The sequence below is a fragment of the Trichosurus vulpecula genome, chromosome 2 (genome assembly GCF_011100635.1).
Source record: "Trichosurus vulpecula isolate mTriVul1 chromosome 2, mTriVul1.pri, whole genome shotgun sequence".
In the NCBI taxonomy this organism is placed as follows: domain Eukaryota; kingdom Metazoa; phylum Chordata; class Mammalia; order Diprotodontia; family Phalangeridae; genus Trichosurus; species Trichosurus vulpecula.
Window position 1 is genome coordinate 396,851,251 of NC_050574.1, and position 8,239 is coordinate 396,859,489.

The following is an 8,239-nucleotide window of genomic DNA, read 5'->3' on the forward strand; positions in this document are numbered from 1 at the left end:
TGGGGTCATGAAAAGTTGTACATGACTGTACAACAAATAACAAACAACAACTCGGCTTGTGACAGATATTTAGTAAACTGTGCCTTTGCTGTCATGTGAATGATTAAGATTTTTGGATGCCAGATGTTATGAACTACTGTGGCTGGTTCCTGAACTTCATTTTCATCATTCAGTGAATTAATCAACTAACAAGCATTTATTAAGTGCACTGTATGGACCATTTTGATTATTTTTAATGATGTAATCTGTCAAGGTGTTACTTCTTTATATTTCTCTCTGAATTGACTACAAGCAGAAGCATCCCATTCCATACCCTGAGCAGGCCTGGCATATCTGAACTGACTTACAGATATTATATATTTCCTGTGTTCCACTGAACTTGCTGGAAATAACTCTCTGTCTTAGTTGTGAGTATTAGGAATTGCTTGTTGAGTATGTGATTAATCAGTCAATGAGCATACATTACGGACTGTGCTAGACCATAAATACAAAGAAATACGAATACAAAGAGAGAAGCAATAATACTTACTCTTAAGGAGTTATTGGGCTATTATAAGTATTGAATTTAGTTCAGTTATAAGAAGCTGTTGAAGGTATTTATCCTGAGTTCTATATAGGAGGTGATTCTGCAACAATCACCTAAGGAATCTTCTAAGATGGCTGATGGCACAGCAGATAGAGCATTGAACCTGGAGTCAGGAAGACCTGAGTTTAAATCTAGCCTTAAACCCTTACTAGCTATGTAACCATTGAAAGTCATTTAATCTCTGTTTGCCTCAGTTTCTTCCATTGTAAAATGGTAAAATAGCACTTGGTTTTAGATTTGTTGTGAAAATAATGTATTTATAAAGTGCTTAGTACAGTGCCTGGCATATAATAGGTTCTAAATACATGCTTATTTTCTTCCAGTTATTGTTGTAAGACAGATAGCACAGTTCTGCAATAAAAGAGCCAGTGTGTTCACCAGGATGGTGATGTTATAAATTGAATTCAGCTCTCTAGACAGTGAATGATAATACTGGTGATAATACCCTCAATAATTCCAGAAGTTCATTATGTAGCTTAATAGTAGGTAAAATAGGATTCTGAGGATATTTATTAGGACTCTTGTACATCATCTGCCCATTTAAAGTAGTTTAAGACCATGGCACCATTGTCTTTGGGTCCTCTATGTTGTTTGCTTCAAGTTGGAACCATTTCAGCAGATAAATTCCAGGAAATGGTTTCCTCTTTGTGACTTCTAGTCTCATCATGTTCCTTTAAGAGGAATTAGTAAAAAAAACTCTCAATCCTTTACCTCTGGAACCTTGAAGGATAAGTGCCTATATGGCACCCTTCCCCTACCCCCTGCCCCACCACCCACCATTTTGAGGAACATGGTGTCAGAATCATTCTGGAGCTATTTAACTCTGAAGTGCTTTCTTCATCTTAGGAAGTACTGCCCCTGGATGCCGGATTATATAACTCACATGGAGTCTGATAAAGATCAAATACTTTAATATAAATAAAGTGCTTTTCAAACCTCAAAGCACTATATAAGTGTTATTTATTATTATAAAGGGGTAAAATAAGTCCCCCCCATTCACAAACTTGAAGAAACATAATATCAGACTATCTTCTGTTGGATAAAAAATGGTCCAGTGCTGTATAGGAAGCAGTGGATCTGAGGGCTATGGGCTCAACAGTTCATTGTCATCCCTTGTATTGGCTCTAACTTTTATTGAGCCATAGGAAGCAGTATATTATAGTGGGAAAAATATTTTATCTGAAATCAGAGAATCTGGCTTTAAATTCTGGATTTCTACTTATCACCTATGTGACCTTGGGCAAGTCATTTGACCTTGATGGGCCATAGTTTCTTCATCTATAAAACAACAGGGCTATACTAAGTGGTCATTGAGATCCTTCATAGTTCTAGTATTTGTACAAGTCCCTGTGGAAAGTCATATAGCTGCTATAGCTAAGGCATATGAGTTCATTTCATTTGCAAGGTATATAGGACTAATGACCACATGTGTAAACTACCCATTTAACTTGGTGGGTTGGGAAAAAACCTATTGAGCTTTATTCTGGAGAAATAGCATCAAGCCCCATTGCCTGGATTAATATTTTCCAGGAGATACAGAAAGAAAAAAAATCTTGAAGATTTGCTCATGTTTGGCAAGGTCCCTGGTAGCATAGGACCGCTGTTCAAGATGCTGAAAGTGCATTCTTATGTGTCTGGGTAAAGTTTTTGCAGAGGTTTTGGAAAGGGGAATGAGCTGCACCTGCTGAAATCGGTTGTCTTACTTTTCCCTCCCTTTGAGCATAAAGGACAAAATAGAGCTTTAAATAAGTGCTCAGTCAATTGAAGACTGAATCATACCTTTCCTTCAAAGGCTAGCTATATATTAAAAATAAAGCCTCTTCTTACTGTGCTTCTTCAATAAACATATGTTTATATTTCACAAGTATGCTGACATTCTCCAAGTCTTACATGTCACACCAAGGATCAAAGCCAGGTCAATACTTTAATTCCACAGGATAGTAATAAAAGAAAAAGGCTTTACTTATAACAAATAATTACCTTTGGGAATAAAGATCAAATAAAAGAGTGATTCATTCATCTATTAATATTATTTTTCTTAAAGACTTCAATGTATTATCAACATATTAACATCTATGTAGATGAGATCATGTTGGATAATTGCTGAAATATTCCATTTTTGTTTTTTATGTAACATTCAGTCATGAAGGAAGAAACTGTATTTGTGACTAACAGCTTATGAAACTATAAGGGTGTGCCATGGAAACTCTGGTTATGTGCATTCAACCACAATTATATAGATTCAGACAGTTAGTAGAAGAGCAAACAAGGAAATTCAAGCCTTCTAACTCACAGTTTCATATTTTATTCACTCTTCAGGAAAATTGAATGAATGTAGACTCTGCTAATTAAGAACATAAAATAACTTAGCAACTTAAATTTTGTGATTCTTATTAAGTGATAAGTCATATAACTAATCTTTCTTTTTTTTACTATAAATTACTGTGTAATGTAGTCAGATTATAAATTATATTATATTAACTAACCTGCTAATTTTATTTTTGTTTCAAATATGAACAATATATTTTGGTTTAGAGTTTGAGCTACTTAAAAACGATTGTAACTATTTTTAAAAAAATATTTGACAACTTGGAATTTTCACAATAGCAAAGGCTGCCCTATCCCCTGCCCTATGCTTTATTCCAAAAGGGTGAGTTCTTTTTTCTGTTTCCTGATCAAAATGAAACCTTGTTATTTTTATATTGCATGATTAATATTAGAGAACAAGGTATTTTAGGAAAGACAGATTAGTTATTTATAACTTAGGGATATGAAACTTGAGTTGCTTTTTTAGGTTAAGTTCAAAATTTTCAGAAATCTAACTTGACAAATTATTCTTAAAAACATGGTCCCTAAATGTACCATATATTTTGGAGTGTTTAATGTTTTGGTGTAAAATTATACATTTCCAAACATTAGTGAATGTCACAAATAATCATAGCTAGTTGAAGGCCCACTTGGGTCATTTTAATATAGCAACATTACATGTATATAAATCCAAAGTTATTCCTTGACTATCAAAGAAATGTTTTGAAATAGACCTCTAGGAGCCAGTGACATTTTTCCGAGATGTAGATAACTGGCCAGTGGCAATTACAGGACTCTGCGCACCACGGGCATTCAATAAATGTCCAATGTATTCAGTATAGAATTTTTAAAAATCCTAGTTTATTTGTAGACGCATCTACTTTCAAAATACGGAAAGTAAGAGATCTTCACGAGTAGTACTTTCATTCTAATTTGAAAATTTTTGAACTGAGAGTTTTTGATTATTTTCAAATGGAAGTGAAGATTAGGGAAACAAAATAGCTTTTTATTATAGCTAATTTATTATAGAAAAAGATAATTTGTTTCTCAGATTATAGATCACATCATTTTAGAGCTGGCTTTCTAAAATTATAGTTTTATATTAGGAATAAAAATAAAACATCACTTTTTTGTTAATAAAGAATTGATTTTTGGATAGTTGCTAGTGGCAGAAGGTTATAATTGAAACCACTTACTAGGAGAATGCACAGGTATATTCTTGTATTACATTATGTTAGAAGTGGAGGGAACCATTGATTATGTCATCCAAGCTCCTCATTTTACATTTGAGAAAACTGAGACCCAGAGAGAAGTGACTTGAGTATGTAATAGAATGGAGACTTAATCTCAGGGTTTCCCACTTAAGGTACAGTGTACAAATACCTTAATTATATTAAGCTAATGAATGAATAAAAGTTTAAATCTCACATATACTGGGGCAAAATCTCCAGTGTTTCTTGGATTGAATTCCTCTTTTCCTGATAAGGTAGTAAACTACTGTGGCTGTTAATTAGACTCGCTTTCCCTACCTCTTTTGTCTATAAATCTCTCTTTTCCTAATTCTCTAATCATAGCAAATATCTTTTATTCCATGACCCTTCCTCCATTTCTTATTCATGTCTTAATCATTTCCTTTCTCTCCTTTAAGTATTATAATGATCACTCTTTTGCCACCTTCCTTTATTATTTTTTTTCTGTTTACAGAAAATTCAAATACTTTTCTTTGACATAGTTAATCTACCCACTCTATCATAACTAGCCTTTACTATCACTTTTGCCAATTTCTCATACATTTAAGTTTCTAATAGGCATTTAAGAGCTACAGCAATTTTGATCTAGTTAACTTACCAGCTTCACTCATATCATGTCTAATTTATTGAAAATTCTGAATTCATTGAGTCTGAATATTTTATATTTCACTGTTTAGGGCCACAGACTTAAAGTTGGGTGATCTGAATGTCATTAGTAGTCCTGTCCATGAAAACATCAGTGTGTCTATGCATGTGGTTGAATCAACATGATCAAAACAGTTTCCATGGTTTATTTGTATGGCTTGCACACTATGACTTCTCTCATTGAATACAGGTCCTATATTCATTGGGACATCTTTATAAGCTACTGGAAAAAAAGGAATGACTGAATCTTTCATTCATGTTTTTCTCCCCTATTACCTGCCTTCCTCCAAGTTTTTTCCTTTACAGTTTTGTCATTCTCCAGAGATTGAGGTGGTTTTTTTTAAATTATTCAAAGTTTACTCTCTTTAAACTTTATTATTAACATCTTGTTTGGTTGTGCTAGAGCCTCACTAGGAAAATGTTGATGACATGTGGAGACAGGAAACCAAGGATAAAGAAAGTTCGTTTTCTTTTATAACAAGGTAAATTGGGCTTTCCTTAGCTTTGCTAAGATACTATTCCATTTCATACCAAAGAGTAGTGTCCAAAAGAAACCTCTAAAACCAAAACTGAACTACATCATTAGTCAACCATTCAGCCTACACAGTATGCCAAAGTCAACAGAGATGCAAAAGAGTAAAATGGCAGTTTGATAGATTCCCAAACATCTTCTTTCATTCTGAATAGCATTTACATTTTTACCTTTGTGGGAATGCATTGAGTGAGAACACTATATTTTAAATTTTCTCCTTTTTTGCATTTATAGCTTTATTTTCTTGCTTAGACAGCAGACTGAATTTGCATTTGGTAGCACATCTGTGTATATACTAATTTAAAGCCTTTGCTTCTCAGTATATTTTTCTACATATTGTAAGCCCTTAGTTGTTACATAACCTGCTAATGAAAGTACACTGTACATTTTTAACTTACCCTAAACATTTTAAATTTCACATAGGTGATTTACAAATGCCAATTAACAATCAAACAATAAACATAATTTACTAGTTATGAAAATAAGAGCAAAATTAAATGTTAATATATATTTCAACAAACTTTATTTAAATATTTCTCTAAGTCATGTCTACAATTGTAAATAAAATTGACCTATACTAAGAACTTGATTTAGTTAACTTCTGCATGGCTTCTATTCATTTTATGTTCCCCTTAAAATTAATTAAATATCACTGGCTTGTATAGTCTAAGTTGCAGACCAAATGTTTTTATCCCCATGTCTATAACCCATATAATATGGCAACTAAACAGCATGCTATGTGTAGTGATCAACAAATACTTATTGAACATAGAATGAATGATTGGAAAGACAATTATTATTGAATTAGTATATCTGTTATTATTCTACAGTGAACTTTATTGGACTAGAGAAATCAATCCACCAATATTGTTCAATTCTTAACTTAAGATTTTGGAATAAAGGGCAACAAATCATTAAATAATTACTTTTAAAAATAAGTTAATTCTAGTTACTGTATAAGAGTACTTGATAAAAGGAAAAAAAACATGTAATACAGTATTTTGCTTGTATAACCAAATAAGGCTCTGTTAATTATTGAGCTAAGAACTTTGGTTAATTGATACAGACTTATGTAGGTTAGAATTTTATTTTTCCAACTCAAGAGAATATTATCCCAAACTTAATTCCTTCATTTTCCTGGATGCATAATATTAATGAAAAGCTGGTGAGAATATAAATATATCATTTAGACTTAACATTTTATTTTTCTAGGTTTGATATTTTTCTAACTATGGAAATGTTTAAAGTATACTATGAACCATAAGATTAGTTAGTTATAATGTTCACTTTTTACTGTTCTGAAGTCAATTACATACTTTCACTTCTGACACAATAAGGTAATTAAATAAGACTATGAATAGTTTTATTCAAGAACATTTTGATAATTTGTTATACTAATATTTCCATTTAGGTACAGGATAATAGCAATGGCAGAAACATTGATGATATAGCTGATGGTTTGATTTTCCCATCTTATAGTACAGGTTCTATCAGATGTGGTATTAAAGAAAAAACAAACATGAACTTGCTGTGTGTAAACCAGGTCTACTCTTTGTCATCACTGAATAAGTACCAATATATTCATATGTCCTACCTAACTTTACCAAATGTATTAAGGATTATTTAGCTATAATTTCAGTTTAATATTGACATTATTTGTATTATAATCCATGCCACTCAGTATAGTATCTATACACTCTTCCACAATATTGTGTCCTTCCTCAGCAATGAAGCCAAGCTCATCATTGTGGGGCTGATATTCCTCCATGGCTGTGGCTGCTCTTTCTAAGGGCAGGGCTTGAAGGGGTGGGGCCTCCTTTAAGGGTCCTCATTGGTCTCTGAGAGAGGTCCCACATAAATTTTAAATTTTCAGATTTTATAGGTGGGAAAATTGCAACACATTTGAATAACAGATAGATTATTAGGACTATCATGCATTGTTCCAAATTCATTGAATTAGAAATACTGTGCACCTTAAATTGGACTATAAATTCTATGGCACAAATTTCATGAGTACCTGTTTTGAATTGGCCATGCCAATTTTCTCAGAATTTATAGGGCTTTAAAAGTAATTCTTCTTAATTTTAATTGCACACATATTTAAATATAAATAAAAGTTGTTTTCGTGTGTATGTGTGTGTGTAAATGTGTGTGTCTGTGTGTGTCTATCTGTCTAAAATTGTTTCTAAAAATAATTGTGAAAACTAGACCAGGACTATTTTGTTACTTGGATTCAGTGACATTAAAACTGTAATATGTATGATGACTTACAGATTAAAAGTTGCGGTTGAGATTTTATCATTGCCTTTTGCTTTCTAAATATCTGGATAAGCCAAGGTTCCTTTTTTGTTTTGTTTTTAATGTGTGTATGTTTAAAAATGTTTTCTTTAAAGTGTTCCCCTTGTAAAAATGCAATATATTTATGTTGTGACAGGGGATAATTCCTCATCAAACAAAAATGTTATTTTTACTCCTCTCAATCTAGGGAAGAAATATAATTTATTGTTAAATATGGAAGCACTTATTTAGTTTTCCAAAGTTTCTAGCACATATTACCAAGCCTTCTAGTCAGAGGAGCCGTACCATCTCAGAGCTCATGGTTAATAATATCTTATGTAGCGATTTCAGTTAAACCCTTCTGGGACAGCAATGATGCTTTATTTCCTTTGGTCTTTGCTAGTTCAGAACTTGGAACTTGCAATAGATTTGGGTGACTCAATTATAAAGTGCCTGATATCATTAAAGACACACACACAAAAATGTATAACTAAGCTCTTGTTAACAAAGAGAACTTATTCCCCTGACAGCCAGTGAAAGGGTCATACATGTTGCTTCAATAGGAAAAAAAACCTCCTCAAAAAACCCTATACAAATCAATTAATCAAAAAGAAACCACATTCCTGAACCTCTGAATACATA

At 32.5% G+C, this 8,239-nt stretch overlaps 1 pseudogene; it reads right to left on the bottom strand.

Moving 5' to 3' along the window:
* Positions 1 to 6,683: 6,683 nt before the first annotated feature.
* Positions 6,684 to 7,088, bottom strand: LOC118837243 (annotated as a pseudogene).
* Positions 7,089 to 8,239: the final 1,151 nt, after the last annotated feature.